The sequence below is a fragment of the Delphinus delphis genome, chromosome 1 (genome assembly GCF_949987515.2).
Source record: "Delphinus delphis chromosome 1, mDelDel1.2, whole genome shotgun sequence".
In the NCBI taxonomy this organism is placed as follows: domain Eukaryota; kingdom Metazoa; phylum Chordata; class Mammalia; order Artiodactyla; family Delphinidae; genus Delphinus; species Delphinus delphis.
In genome coordinates, this window is record NC_082683.1 from 9,105,864 (window position 1) to 9,122,609 (window position 16,746).

General features: G+C 44.3%; 1 non-coding gene across 1 annotated transcript; it reads left to right on the plus strand.

The window, feature by feature from the left end:
• The first annotated feature begins 16,382 nt into the window (after positions 1-16,382).
• Positions 16,383-16,499, plus strand: LOC132416719 (U5 spliceosomal RNA). Its single transcript, XR_009517694.1, has one exon. It is a non-coding gene; the product is annotated as a U5 spliceosomal RNA (small nuclear RNA).
• Positions 16,500-16,746: the final 247 nt, after the last annotated feature.

Here is a 16,746-nt window from a genome sequence, read left to right on the forward strand (position 1 = left end):
TTGTCTCAACTCTTTTCCTGTGTGTCTGAAACAGTCTTTATTTCACTCCTGTATTTGAAGGATATCTTAGCTGGACATAGAATTTTACATTCACAGTTGTTGTTTTTTTTCTTTCAGCACTTTAATGTGGGCATTCCATTGTCTTCTAGCTTCTGTTGTTTCTGATGAGAAGACAGTCATCAGTCTATATTCAAATTCCCCCAGTTATCTCCAAAATGACTTTTTATCATTGTTTAGTTCAAATCAAGATCCAGAAAGGACCCTCATATTGCATTTTGTAATTATGGATTTTTTTACTCCCTTTTAATCAATGGTTTTTGTTTCCTGACACCGTGTGTATGACTGTGTGTGAGTGTGTGTGTGTGTGATTTTTGAAGGACTGGATCAGTTGTCCTAAGGAATGTCCTCATAGTGAATGTGTCTGAATTCTCCCCTCATGGTAGGTACTTCTTCCTCCAAATTTAATTTGTCCCTATATCCCCTAAGCTTCTTGTAAACTGGACATCAGCTCTGCAAGCCTGATTAGATTCAGGTGTGTTATTTTAGTATTTTATATTGTCTGACATTAATTATATTGAACAAAATCTCTCCATCTACCTCACAGGGTTGGCAGGGGGATTAAAGGATCATAAAGTGTTTCTCAGCACCTACCTTAGAGCAAGTGAACATAAATGTTAGCTAGTGTCATTATTATCATTCAGTCAGTTATGCCACTGGTTATGCTACTGACAGCCCACTGGTTAAATCCAGACTACAGATGTATCTGGTCTTATTTTTTAGTTTTGAATTAATCGCCACTGTTTTTTTTAAAGATTTGATTATTATTTATTTATTTTTGGCTGCGTCAGGTCTTAGTTGCAGCATGCAGGATCTTCATTGAGGCATGCAGGATATTTCGTCGCAGCACCTGGGCTTCTCTCTAGCTGTGGTGTGCAGGTTTTCTCTTCTCTAGTTGTGGCGTGCAGGCTCCAGGGATCATGGGCTCTGTAGTTGTGGCGCGTGGGTTCTGGAGCTCATGGACTCTGTCGTTTGTGACACACAGGCTCTCTAGTTGTGGCGTGCGAGCTCAGTAGTTGTGGCACTCGGGCTTACCTGCCCCGCGGCATGTGGGATCTTAGTTCCCTGGTCAGGGATCCAACCTGCGTCCCCTGCATTGGAAGGCGGATTCTTTACCACTGGACCACCAGGGAAGTCCCTCTCAATGCTTTTTTAAGTACTGGAAATTTTATATAAAATTCTAAATTTATGGCTTCTCTGGGAAAACGAGAAGTGGCAACACTCGGTCTCTCTTTCCGCATAGCCTTGATCAGCTGGAGCTAAAGTACGGATGCTTCCCTCAGAGGGGTCCCACTCACCCCAGTTGGTAGTCATTGCCTCTCAGTCTATGTGGGTTTGTAATTCCTGGTCCAAGCTCACCCCGTCTCTTGTCTAAAGAGCTGGGACCATTTCTGAGGTCCTTTTCCTGTAGTTTCAGTACTCTGATCTTCAGAAAGGTTGTGACTGCCACTGCTGAGAAGAGTTCCATTTCAATTCAGCAGATGTTCATTGAGTCCTTTAACCACTCAATTAAAACAACAAAAGCCATTCTCAGCAACCATTCTGTCAATAACCCAGGGCTCTCCAAAGGGTTCTACAATTACTCTCAAGGGCCAAGTGAGCTAACCCTTGGGAAAAAAATTTGACTCCATGCTCGTGCTAAAAAATGGACAAACCTACCAGTGGACCAAAGGTGGGGAAATAGGAAGGACTTGCTATGATTCATGTAATTCATTCCTGTGTATAAAGTAAGACCAAGATAGAAGTGGCGTGAGCATCATGGTGGCGTGAAATGCTCTCTTTGTCTCTCCCCTTCAATCTACACACAGAGGAGGTGGAACTGGGGGAACAGTGGAAATGACACCTGCAGTCCCAGACTCCCAGCTGTGGCAGCTGAGTCTGCAGCCCCAGAGAACCCAGTGGCAAGAGGGGCGGTGGTGCATACAACTCCAGTCTCCTGGCTATAGCAGCTCCCATGGCCACAGATAACTGGGCAGCAGTGAGGGCTGTGAACCCATCTCTCTGGCTGTAGAGGCATCCATGACTCTGACCCCCTGTCCCCACCCACTGCGATGAAGCCTGAACCCGACGGACAAGGTATATGCAACCCTGACTCCCCGCTCCTTCCCCTTTCAACTGCAGTGTAGCCTGCAACTCAGGAGGTCCTGGACTAAGCACCTACCATTCTGGTGCCCCAGACGGTGATGCCAGTGACACCAGCAGCAGCAAGGCGCCGACAACCCTTAGAGGCACAAGCAGCACTAATGATGGCACTAGGTGACACCTACGACAGAGGCAGTGGAGGGTGGAAAGTGCTGACTCTCAAATATAACCAGAGGGAGCGCCGCTAAGAGAACACACAAAAAGTGTGCTATAGCGCCACCTACTGGAAAACTAAAGAAAAGCCTCTAATTTCTAATCCATTGAATTGTTAGAATGAATTTTTTTTAAAAAGCTTTACTTAAAAAAGAAAGGTATTCATTACTTCAAATGTGTCAGCAGAGGGACAACTCATCAAGTACCATGAATAAGCACAGTAACTCTATGTCACGAAAAGAAAATGACAATTCTCCAGAAAGCAAATGTAACGCCACAGAATATTGTGATCTACCTGATAAAAAACGTGTTCAAGGGCTTGTCTGGTGACGCAGTGGTTAAGAATCCGCCTGCAATCCACCAGGGGAGGGATAGGTTGACATCCACCCTCCAGGAAGCCTGAAGTTGCTCAGAAACTACCAAAGCATAGACAAAGCGGGTGGCAGCGTGGTACCAGGGCACCACACCACTTGGGGGCAGCTGCCACTGCCAGGCCTGGAGCAGGAATGTCAGGGCCACCATGGCAGCCAAGTCAGGGCCGGTCTTCAGAGCTGCGAGCAATTCCTTCTGGTCTTTCAGGAGCCGAAGCAGCTCAGAGATGGCACCTGAGAAGAGCAAGCTGGGCTCAGGGACCTGACTCCAAGGGCATGCTGGGGTGCCTGCTGCCGTCTCCACGTGTTGCTTGCAGACTAAGCCTGATTTCCCCTCACACTAGGCATGGTGGGCACATATCCTGCCCAGTTCCCCCTGACAGAGGGCCTCCATCCTCTGAGCATCAACCTGTCCAGGACCAGGGCTCAGCATCACCCAGGGCGTCCCAGCAGCAGAGGGCCTGCTCTGCTTGGAGGAAGCAGATCAGCAAGGCTCGTATGACATGCCTGCAGGACAGAGCCCCCAGTGGCCTGGTCCATGGCTGCCATTGGCCAACGCAGGTCCAATATGACAGCCCCCATCAAGGCCACCGGAGAAACTGCACAGGTGGCCAGAATCCTCCACAGCTGACTGGCTCCAGAGATGAAAAGGAGGCACTGGGGATGGAAAGCCCCACCGAGACGCCCAGGGGTGTGCTGCTGGACACCTCAATGAGGCCAGGGGTCCAGGAGTGGAAGGACGGGGAGCTAACAATTTTACAGGAGTTTCCAGGGACGACAAGGATTCATGGGAAAGTCAAGGTCCCGCATGAGAGTCAGCAGGGGTCTTGGACCCAGAACTATATCCAAGGTGATGGCCCTGACCAAGTTATATTTCCTCATCTGCAAATCCCTAATGATGACAACAGTTATCCCATTAAGCTGTGAGAATTAAATGAAAGGATGTGGGTAGAGCCCATGGGAGGGGCTCAATAAATGGTAATCTTTAGATTATGACTGAGGGAGGGTAGTGTCATGATTAGGGGCATGGACTCCGGAGAGAGTCTCCTGGGTTCAAATCCAGGCTCTGCTACTTACTACCTGTGGGCTTTCACCCCTCTGTGCCTGTTTCCTCATTTGTTTGTTTGTTAGTTAATATTTATTTATTTGGCTGCATCGGGTCTTAGTCGCAACATGCAGGCTCTTTCATTGCAGCGTGTGGGTTCTTTGTTGCGGCGCATGGACTTCTCTCTAGTTGTGGCGCCTGAGCTCAGTAGTTGTGGCACGCAGCCTTAGTTGCCCCGCGGCATGTGGGATATTAGTTCCCCGACCAGGGATCGAACCCATGTCCTCTGCATTGAAAGGCAGATTCTTTACCACTGCACCACCAGGAAAGTCCCCCGGTTTCTCAGATGTAAAGTGAGGATGGTAAGAATAGTGACAAACACATAGGGTTGATTTAAGGATTATAAGAGTGAAAATAACTAAAGATAATTAACACTCATATGGTCATCCCAGTATCAGCTCTCATTCTCTCTCGATCTGAAGGTGATTACCAGCAACAAATTTCTAATACTAGCCCTTCCCTTTCTCAAGCCATCTTCTGAAAAATGCAGAGGAATTCTTTTATCTATGACTAAACCAAATATCAGTAGGAAAGTAAATCTACTACAGAGTCACAGCATGCACTCCCAAGCCAAGGCAAAACGATGTAAGTTCCCTGAAGTTTTTGGTTTGCCCACTCTATCGCTGTGGATGATGGGAAGTTAACTGCGTTAGTAGGCGGGAGCTTGGGTGGGTGCCGGGAGTGAGAAAGCAACGAAGCAGGAGGAAGCCGCCTTCTCCTGGATGCCCAGGGTCTAAGCCCAACTGGGAGAAGCGCAGGGGCAGCTACGGAAGGAGGGCCCCCCCCCCCCAGCCCTTCCCTCACACCCAGCAGCGCAAGGTTCAGTCCAGACACTTGAATTCTGCAGATTCAGGGACCACCTGGGGTGAGGGCTTCATCTAATTATCTGCAGCCAGCAAGTCTATGGGAGGGCTGACTGGGGGGATCTTGGCTGGTCCATATTCTGGCTCAGAGCCCTGTGGAAGCCGGGGAGAGCGTGGAAACTGGTCGAGGCTGCGTTTGAAAAGGGGGACACCTCTGGGAAGGACCAGGGAGGTTGGAGGCTCAAGGACTCCAGCCTCTCACCTGCTCTGGGCTCGGCTTCCCCTTAGGGTGTCCCTGACGCCCTCCTCTTCCCTCCGTTCTTCCTTCCTTGCCTCCCTCCCCATCAGGCAGTGGAGACCCTTCGTTTCTGTCTGGGCTGGGCCAAGCGTGTCGGGCAGGGCGGGTCCTCCCCTGCCCTGACTCGAAACAGCACACCTGTCTTGGCCGCGGGGCGGTGGAAAATGAGGACCTGTCTGGATCCGAGGGCGGCTCCTGTCTGGATCCGAGGGCGGCTCCTGTCTGGATCTGAGGGCGGCTCCTGTCTGGATCCGAGGGCGGCTCCTGTCTGGATCCGAGGGCGGCTCCTGTCCACGGTGCTGAAATGCGGCACCCGCTACAGGCCCGGCCAAAGCATCTGCCCTGCGCGCTCCCGGAGGAGCCCTGCCCTCCATGAAGCCCCCGAGTAGGATTTGTGGTGCGGTGTTCATGGCTCTTCTCTCAGCCTCCGTCCTTACGTGATCAAATCCTGCTTTCTGTCCCCTAAAATTGTCCCTAGTGCTTCCTGGGGATCTCTCTGGGCGGACATCACAGGCTGGCCCGTTTGCTCATTATTTGCACCTTTGTCTTACACTCCACGCCACCTCCCAACTCCGCCCCCCACTGTCTTTCTGGGGGGACATTGACGTTTCCCACCCTTAACCAGGCTTTTTTTCTGATTATAAAAGTAACTCTTGGGGCTTCCTTGGTGAGGCAGTGGATGAGAGTCCGCCTGCCAATGCAGGGGACACGGGTTCGTGCCCCGGTCCGGAAAGATTCCACATGCGCGGAGCGGCTGGGCCCATGAGCCATGGCCGCTGAGCCTGCGCGTCCAGAGCCTGTGCTCCGCAACGGGAGAGGCCACACAGTGAGAAGCCCGCGTACCGGGGAAAAAAAAAAAAAAAAAGTAACTCTTGGGACTTCCCTGGTGGTGCAGTGGTTAAGACTCTGTGGTCCCAATGCAGGGGGCCTGGGTTCGACCCCTGATCAGGGAACTAGATCCCACATGCATGCTGCGACTAAGAGTTCGCATGCCACAACTAAGGAGCCCCCGTGCTGCTACTGAGGAGGCTGCCTGCCGCAACTAAGACCCAGTGTGACCAAATGGATAAATAAATAATTTTTTAAAAAAGATCATGTTATTAAAAAAACCCCTCTTATTTATTGCTGGGAATAAATTATTTATTATTAATATTTTATGTTTACTCTTAAACCTTTTATAGGCACACACGTCTTTTTTTCTACCTAACTGGAATATACTTTTGTATCTTTCTTTTCTACCAAATAAATTGTCAACATATTCATATGTCATTATACATTCTTTGGAGAAAAGCATTTTAATGGCTTCAAAATAGTCCAATTTACGGAGCTACCACAATTTAGTTAATTGCTTATTGCTAGATGTTCATATCACTTCCAATTTTATTTTCATTGTAAAAAGTGCATTTTTCCACACGTATATTTTTCTACATTTCTGTTCCCTTAAAATATATTCCCAAATGTGAAATAGTTGACTTGAAGTACATGAACTTTTTTTTTCTTTTTCTTTTTTTTGCGGTACGCGGGCCTTTCCCTGCTGTGGCCTCTCCCATTGCGGAGCACAGGCTCCGGACACGCAGGCTCAGCGGCCATGGCTCACGGGCCCAGCCGCTCCGCGGCATGTGGGATCCTCCCGGACCGGGGCACAAACCCGTGTCCCCTGCATCGGCAGGCGGACTCTCAACCACTGCGCCACCAGGGAAGCCCATGAACTTTTAAAATACTCTTTTTAAGACTCTTGATAACCAAGTGAAATTCTTTTTTTAAATTTATTTTTTTATTTATGGCTGTGTTGGGTCTTTGTTGCTGCACGTGGGCTTTCTCTAGTTGCGGATTCTTAACCACTGCGCTATCAGGGAAGCCCACCTGTGCTTTCTTAATAGCCATTTTCTCTACCAGTTGTTGACTGCAAGGCCTTGGGTGAGCTACTTCATGTCTCTGTTCAAACGTTTTTTCTGCATCTATTGATATGATGATGTGATGGACTAAATGAATTGATTTTCAAATATTGAACCAGTCTTGCATATCTGGGATAAATCCCACTTGGTTGTGGTGTATAATTCTTTTTATATATTGTGGGATTCAATTTGCTATTTTTTTAGTATTTATTTTTTATTATTATTATTTTTTGGTTGTGCCGGGTCTTACTTGCGGCAGGTGGGCTCCTTAGTTTCAGCTTGTGGGCTCCTTAGTTGTGACATGTGGGCTTCTTAGTTGTGGCATGCGAACTCTTAGTTGTGGCACGCATGTGGGATCTAGTTCCCTGACCAGAGATCAAACCTGGGCCCCCTGCATTGGGAGCATGGAGTCTTAACCATTGCACCACCAGGGAAGTCCCAATTTGCTATTATTTTGTTGAGGATTTTTGCATCTATATTGATGAGACATACTTGCCTATAGTTTTCTTTTCTTGTAATGTCTTTGTCTGGTTTTAGTATTAGGGTAATTCTAGCCTCATAGAATGAATTAGGAAGAATTCTCATCTATCCTCTGAAAAAAATTGTAGAGAATTGGTATAATTTCTTCCTTAAATGTTTGGTAGAAGTCACCAGTGAATGTATCTGTGCCCTGTGCTTTCTGCTTTGGAAGGTTATTAATTATTGATTCCATTTCTTTAATAAATATAGACCTATTCAGATTGTCTATTTCTTCTTGTGCAATTTTGGAAGATTGTATCTTTCAAAGAATAGGTTCATTTCATCTAGGTTATCAAATTTGTGAGCACAGAGTTATTTATAATATTCCTTTATTATCCTTTTAATGTCCAAGGATAAAAGGAACCGTAGTGGTGTCAAAAAATAGGATGTCTCATCCCCCAGTTTCTTTCAGTATTGGACTGGGAGTCCTGGTTAGTGCAATATGATGAAAAGGAAATTAAAGGTATAGAGATTTGAGAATTCCCTAGCAGTCCAGTGGTTAGGACTCCGTGCTTTCGCTGCCGAGGGCAAGGGTTCAATCCCTGGTCAGGGCAAGGGTTCAATCCCTGGTCAGGGCAAGGGTTCAATCCCTGGTCAGGCAAGGGTTCAATCCCTGGTCAGGGCAAGGGTTCAATCCCTGGTCAGGGCAAGGGTTCAATCCCTGGTCAGTTCCACAAGCTGCACGGCTTGTGGGAACTAAGATCCCACAAGCCGTGCAGCATGGCCGAAAAAAAAAAAAAAGGTATACAGATTTGGAATGAATAAATAAAACTGTCCTTTTCCACAGATGACATGATTATCTATGAAGAAAATCCAAATTTTTTTTTTTTTTGCGGTACGCGGGCCTCTCACTGCTGTGGCCTCTCCCGTTGCGGAGCACAGGCTCCGGACGTGCAGGCTCAGCGGCCATGACTCACGGGTCCAGCCGCTCCGCGGCATGTGGGATCTTCCCAGACCGGGACACAAACCCGTGTCCCCTGCATCGGCAGGCGGATCCTCAACCACTGCGCCACCAGAGAAGCCCCCAAATAATTTTAAAAAAAAAACACCTCCTGGAACTGAAAAGCAATTATTACAAGGTTGTGGGATAAAAGGTAAATATATTGATACAAAAGTCAATCAATTTCCTATATGCCAGCAATGAACAAGTGGAATCTGAAATTAAAAACACATTACCATCAAGAGAAAGAGAAGATAAGACACAGATTTGGGGAGAATATTTGCAAAAGACATATCTGACAAAGAACTATTATCCAAAATATACAAAGAACTCTTCAAACACAATAAGAAAACAACCCCACGGGCAACAAAAACAAACAGACAAGTAGGACTACATCAAACTAAAAAGTTTCTGCATAGCAAAGGAAGCAATCAACAGAGTGAGAAGGCAACCTACAGAATGGGAGAAAATATTTGCAAATTGTATGTATATTATAAGGAATTAATATCCAAAATGGATAAGGAACTCCTATAACTCAATGGCAAAAAAACAAAAAAGATAAAAAATGAGCGAAGGACTTGAATAGACATTTCTCTAAAAATATACCAATGGCCAACAGGGGTATGAAAAGATGCTAAAAACATCTCTAATCAGGGAAATACAAATCAAAACCACAATGTGTGGGACTTCCCTGGCGGTACAGCGGTTAAGGCTCTATGCTTCCGATGCAGGGGTGAGGGTTCCATCCCTGGTTGGGGAACAAAGATCCCACATTTGGATGGCTATTATCAAAAAATAAGAAGTGTTGGCAATGAAAAACTGGAACCCTTGTACACTGTTGGTGGAAATGTAAAATGGTGCAGGCACTATGGGAAACAGGATGGAGGTTCCTTAAAAAATTAAAAAGTAATACTATCATATGTTCCAGCAATCCCATTTCTGGGTATTTATCAAAAGAATTGAAATCAAGATATCAAAGAGTTATACACACTCTCATGTTCATGGCAGCATTATTCACAATAGCCAAAATGTGTAAACAACATAAATATCCGCTGATGGATGAATAGATAAAGAAATGTGGCATATCCACACAATGGAATATTACGCAGCCTTTAAAAAGAAGGAAATGCTGCTCAATGTAACAACATGGCCGACCCTTAAGGACATTATGCTAAGTGAAATGAGTCAGTCATTGAATAATTCCTCTTATGTGAAGTATCTAATATAGTCAAATTCATGGAAGCAGAGAGTAGAATGGTGGTTGCTAGGGGTTGGGGGAAGGAGACATGGGGAGTTGTTATTCAATGGGTACAACATTTCCTTGTGCAGGATGAATAACTTCTAGAGATCTGCTGAGTCGCATTTTGCCTATAGTTTAAGTGTATTGTACACTTAAAATGTTTTAAGAGAGTGTATCTCACATTAACTGTTCCTACTGCAATAGAAAGAAAGAGAGAGAGAGAAAAGGAAGGAAGGAAGGGGAGGAAGAAAAAGAAAGAAAAAAGAAAGAGAAAGAAAGAGGAAAGAAAGAAAACAAACATTCAGATTAAAAAATGGGCAAGACTTGAACAGACACCTCACCAAAGAAGACATACAGACAGAAAGTAAGCATATGAAAAGACGTTCAACATCATACGTCATCAGAGTTGCAAATTAAAACAAAGAAATATCACTACGACCTATTAAAATGGTCAAAATTCAGAACACTGACAACACCAAATGATGTTGAGGATGTGGAGCAACAGGAACTCTCATTCGTCATTGGTGGTCATGTAAAATTTTACACACACTTCGGAAGTCAGTTTGGGAGTTTCTTACAGAACTAAATAAAGTCTTACCATGTGATCCAGCAGCTGCACTCCTTGTGGTCTACCCAAAGGAGGTAAGAACTTATTTCCACACAAAAGTCTTCATGGGAGTGTTTATAGCAGCTTTATTCATAGTTGCCAAAATCTGGAAGTAACCAAGATGTTTTTCAATAGTTGTGTGTATAAATAAACCACGGTACATCCGACAATGGAATATTATTCGGCACTAAAAAGAAATGAGCTAGCAAGCCATTAAAAGACATGGAAGAAACTTAAATGCACATTGTTAAGTTTAAAAAAGTCAATCTGAAGGTCTACCTCCTGCAAAATTCCAACTGTATGACATCGTGGAAAAGGAAAAACTATAGAGACAGTAAAAAGATCAGTGGTTGCCAGGGGTTAAGGAGGAAGGAGGGATGAATGGGTGGAGCACAGGGGATATTTTACATTGATACTACAATGGTAGATAAATGTCCTTATACTTTTGTCAAAGCCTATAGAATATACAACACCAAGAGTGAGCCCTGATGTAAACCAGGGGTTTTCGATGGTAACGATGTGTCAATGTAGGTTCATAGATCATAACAAACGTGCCACTCTGCTTGGAGACGTTGGTAGTGGGGAAGGTTGCAGGGAGGTGGGCAAGGGTCTACAGGAACTCTCCGTACTTCCTGCTCAGTTTTGCTGTGAGCCTAAAACTGCTCTAAAAAATAAAGTTTGTTAATTTTTAAAAATCTAACGAAACAATTTCACACCAATAAATTTAAGAACATAGACAAAATGGATACATTTCTAGAAAAATATGAAGTGCTGAAACTGGCATAAGAAAAATTAATACATTTCTGTACATTAATAGCCAATTAAAAAATTGATATGAGAATCAAAAACCTTCCATCCCCAAAGCCTCAAGCCAAAATGGTCATAGATAAGTTCTACCAAACTTTTCAGGAGTATTTATCTCCTATCTTATACCAGCTGTTCCAGTCATTTGGAAAAATACAAAATTATATTCATACCTGACACCATACACCAGAATAAACTTCAAACACACCAAAGATCTAAATGTTTAAAAAAATGAAACCATATAAGTACTAGAAGAAAATATGAGCGAATTCTTTTTATAATATGCATGAGGAAGCCCTTTCTAACTATGACTCAAAACCTAGAAAAAAATAAATGATTGATAATTTGACTCCATCTTTAAAAAATACTTTTGCTCCGCAAAAATGAAAAACAGAAAGAAAATATTAGCAACTTACCTGGCAGATAGAGGACTAATATCCTTAAATATAAAGAACTCTTTAAAATTACTGGGAAAATCTTTCCTTTCTGCGATATGCAGCTGCAAGATGGTAGTGCAGGTTTCCAAGAAAAATTAACTGAAAACGCACACAAAAAGAGGTAGACAAATGGCCCTTAAACATACGGAAAGATGCTCACGGTTACTTTAAGAAAGAGAAATGAAAATTAAAACTATATTGGGGGACTTCCCTGGTGGCGCAGTGGTTAAGAATCCGCCTGACAGTTCAAGCGACATGGGTTCGACCCCTGGTCCGGGAAGATCCCACATGCCACGGAGCAACTAAGCCCGTGCGCCACAACTACTGAGCCTGCACTCTAGAGCCCACGAGCCACAACTACTGAAACCAGCGCATCTAGAACCCATGCTCCACAACAAGAGAAGCCACCGCAATGAGAAGCCCGCGCACCGCAACCAAGAGTAGCCCCTGCTCGCCGCAGCTACAGAAAGCCGGCGCGCAGCAACGAAGACCCAACGCAGCCAAAAATAAATAAATAAATAAATTTAAAAAAATAAATAAATAAAATAAAGGCCTTTCTATCACTTAAAAAATGTATGGAATCTAAAAGATTAAAAAAAAAAAAGACATCAAGATACCATTTCTCGCCTATTAAATGGGCAGAACTTCTCGACAATGTCCTATCGGCAGCTCCTAGTGGCCACCTGCACTTCTTGGCTCATGGCCCCTTCCTCCATCTTCAGAGCACATCACTGCAATCTCTGTTTCTACGTTCTCCTGTTCTGTGGTCAAATCCCACTCTGATGCCTCCTTAAAAGGACCATCTCAAGATGTTTAGTGTAAGCACATCTGCAAAGTCTCTTTTGCCATATAAGGGATTAGGACCTAGGTATCATTGGGGGCCATCTTTCAGCCTCCCACACCCACTACTGTCCATTCTAGAGCCAAAATCAGGGTACAGGGATTGGAAGATGTAATGGAAGCTGCTAATTTTCTACGTTGAGCCGCTTGCCCTACTTTTACCTGGGCACTGTGGTGTACTCAAAAAATGGGTTGTGGGACTTCCCTGGTGGCGCAGTGCTTAAGAATCCGCCTGCCAGTGCAGGGGACACGGGTTTGAGCCCTGGTCCGGGAAGATCCCACATGCCGCAGAGCAACTAAGCCCCTGCACCACAACTACTGGGCCTGAGCTCTAGAGCCCGTGAGCCACAACTACTGAAGCCGGCATGCCTAGAGCCCGTGCTCCGCAACAAGAGAAGCCACCGCAATGAGAAGCCCGCGCACCTCAACGAAGAGTAGCCCCCACTCGCTGCAACTAGAGAAAGCCCGTGCGCAGCAACAAAGGCCCAATGCAGCCAAAAATTTAAATAAATAAATAAATGAATAATTTAAAAATGGGTTGTTATACAACAGATAAAATGCATGACCTGGAACTAGGTCTACAGATATACCCACACAAATAAATATTGAAAACATAAATGTTGCATGAAAAAGGCATGTTGCAGAAAGATGGATCAAATATATTATAAATCTGAATTTTAAAAACACAAGATCAAAGCTTTTTGTGTTTGGAGGACCCACCTCAGCTTTACTGGAGAGGAAGCAAATGCAGGTTTCAACTGTATAAAAACAGACCTAAAGCATATTTGGAGAAATGTTGACATCTCTTAAATTCAGGTGTCAGATGCACTTTCATTGGTTACAATTTTCTGTGGAGTTAGAAGTATTTCATGATTTTTTTTTTGGTACTATTGTTGTTAATTTGTTTCCGCTTTATTGATGTATAATTGACAAATAAAATTGTAAGATATTTAAAGTGTATGTTGCATTAATTTAAAATACATATACATTACTAAAGGATTTCTCCCATCCAGTTAATTAACAAATCTATCAACTTACATATTTATATTTTCTTGCATGTGTGAGAACATTTAAGTTCTACTCTCTTAGCAAATTTCCATTATACAGTACAGTGTTATCAACTATAGTCACATGTTATACCTTATTTTTTTTACAGCTGAAAGTTTATAACCTTTTACCGAACTCTCCCTATTTCCCCCACCTCCCAGCCCTGGCAACCACTTTCTACTCTCTGTTTCTATGAGTTTGATTTTTTTTTTAAGATTCCACATATAAATGATACCATGCAGTGTGTATTATATCTGTCTGTCTCTGATTGGCTTATGTCACTTATCATAATGCCTTCAAGTTTCACCCATGCTGTTGTAAATGGGAAGATTTCACTCTTCTTTATGTCTGAGTAGTACTCCACTATCTATCTATCTATCTATCTATCTATTCCATTATATATATATATATATATATATATATATATATATATATATATATATATATATATATAAAACACATCCTTTTTATCCATTCATCTGTTGGTGGACACTTAGGTTGTTTCCATGTCTTGGCTATTGTAATAATGCTGTGATGAACATAACGGTGTATATATCTTTTCAAATTAGTGATTTAGCCTTCCTCAGGTAAATACCCAGAAGTGGAATTGCTGGGTCATGTGGTAGTTTTCATTTTAATTTTTTGATTTAATTTTGGCCTCTCCTCCTACCTCTTTGGAGCAGGTCCTCAGGGCTGTCTGAGGAGCTATTTCCCAGGCTGTAGTCCTCAGTAAGGTCCCTGAATAACGCTGAAAACCACAACTCTTTTTGTTTTTTGGTTTTGGGGTTGTTTTGGCCGTGCCGTATGTGGGATCTTAGTTCCCCTGAAAATTGCAAACCTCAATTGTGCATTTTTTATTGTGTTGACAAGGGGAAGATACTGACCAGCTGGTACATTTGGGGGTGGGAAGATAAGGCTCCTGTTCTCTCAGTGAAACCCTTGGGAGGTCATGGGCTGAGAGTGAGTCAGGGATGGGGGGCATGAAGGTGAGAGGAGAAAGTTTAAAAGGAGCATACTGGGGGTTGGACAGCCAGAGAAATGTCCAAAAAAACTGAGGCCCTCCTTCGAGTTTTGCTCAATTGTCTGATATTTCCAGCAGTTCAGCCGCCCCAGAGCAGATGCTGAAAAGGCAGAGGGTGGGGTATTCCCAGCTGAGGAAGTTGGAGGGAACTTGGGGCAGGCAGAAGGAGGTGGATGGAGGAACGGGCTCCATCAACGCCGGTCTTTGGGGTGGAGGGATCACCATGCTCCCCCTTCCCTCCTTTCCTTCTGCTACCTAGGGCTTGGGGTCCTTCCTCTAACCTGAAGTCAGCTACTGCCCCCTCCCCATTTCCCACCCCACCCTCATCTATTGTTTTTCTTTTTAAAATTTTTATTGAAGTATAGTTGATTTTCCATGTTGTTTAATTTCTGCTGTACATCAAAGCGACTCAGTTATATATATATATATATATATTCTTGTTCATCTTCTTTTCCATTACGGTTTACCACAGGATATTGGATATAGTTCCCTGTGCTGTACAGTAGGACCTTGTTTACTTCCCCTCTCCTGCATCTTCATTCTCTCCCTCTGCGCTGCCTCCTCCCCAGCGAAGTTTGAACCCCTTTAACACTTTCCTGATGTCAAAGAAAGAAAAAGTCCTCCTCTAACCTCACACCCCTTCCGGCCGGTCTCTCTGGAGCCTTCACTCTCCACCCCACTCACTCCCTCATCAGCTCCCCACAGTGGGGCTTCTAACACTTCCACTCCCTGAAAACGCCTCTGGTCAAGGTCATGACTTCTGTCCCGTGACATCCACTGGCCTTTACAGTCCCCACCTTAATTGACCTCTGGTGGACATTTGACACAACTGACTGCTCCCTTCTGCCCTTGATTTCTCGGTGGTCCCCAGTCCTGGTCTTCCTTCTGCCTCCCTGGTCTCTTCCTAATGACCTTCACATGCTTCTCCTGCTGCATCAACTCCCCTCAATGCCACCATCCCCTAAGGATCTCCCTAGAATGTTTTCTCTCCTCGACTTTGACCCTTTCCCAGGCCTTGTCCCCCATCCAGGCCACCGTATTTCTCTCTGCTTTAATTCTCAGGCTCCTAATTTGCTTCCCCAAACCTCCTTGCTTTCCAACAATAGCCACACTTTAACCAGAGTGGTTGTCCAACAGTGTTTCTCAACCCAGCCGGCATCACACTCACCTGGAGGGCTTGTTAAAACCCAGCTGCTGGGCCCCACTCTCAGAGTTTCAGATTCAGTGGGTCTTGGAGTAGGACCCAAGAACCTGCATCTCTAACACGTACCCAGGTGACACTGATCTGCTGGTCCCAGGACCACTGTGTTAAAAAGCTAATCTGATCATGTATTCATTTTTAAAGCTCTTCACTGCCTCCCCACTGTCCTCAGGGTAAATCCAAGCTCTTAGCTGGCACTGATGGCCATCTGGTTACTTGCCCTCTCAGCACTGTGCCTCCCTGCCCGGAATACCCTCACCACCCGGCTCCTGTTCTGCCCAGATGTCATCTTCTGTTAACAGTGCTCATCACTGACACCTGGCTCCCCATCACACTGAGCACTCCTTGAAGATGAAATATTACGGTTATCACTCTATCCCTAGAGGCCGGCACGGGGTTGAACACAGTGTTCAATAAATTTTTGTTGAATGAATGAAGATAATTATTTCAAGCTTTTAAATTATTTTATTTTATTCTATTTTATTATATTTAACTCCAAGAGAAATTTTTACTTGTAATGCCACCTATAAAACAGACTTTTTCTAGCTGGATCAGCCTCAGCTCTCCATCCCTGTTAAGTCTCGCCTCCGTTCTGCCCCCTGGCGGTAGTCTCGGTCCCAGCACAAGATGAATGAACTATTTGAGGTATTTCCGGAAACCGGAGAGTAAAGACTGCGGTTTTAATTTGCATATCCAGAATGCATTGCACCCAGGACAAATTTTCGACTAAAAATGACTCGATTCTCCTTCTTTCTTTAATTATTTTTTCCTAGAAGTGAAAACTCTTTCATAGAATTGTCTGAGAAAAAAGCAGATGTTAATAGCTCTTTCAGTTAAATAATCACCATTACTGTGTTAGGGGTAGCAGTTACCCGAGGAATGCGTGCCGCCCAAAAAAAGGTATACTCTGGTTTCTCTTCAGATCGTATAAATCTTTCGCCTTTTACTAAAGATTTCCGTGGAGAGGAACAATTCTGAGTTTGTACCCAATTTTTTGAGGTCTTGCGTTTTGCAAGGCCAATGATAACGTTTAAAAATAGATTATCAGTTTTGGTTGTTCTAGTTGGAGTGCGATGTTTAACTTCGCGCACCACGTTTGTTTTTCAGAGAGAAATTTGTTGTGGTTTTTCTAGACTGCTACCGTTTTGAAAACGTTGTTTCCGGTCTCCGTCATGGGAGTAAACGCTGTCAACCTACTTAAAACAGAAAAACCGAACTACGGACAGTGGAGTAGTTGCTGTTGTTAAAGTGGAAGGGGTGTAGTTT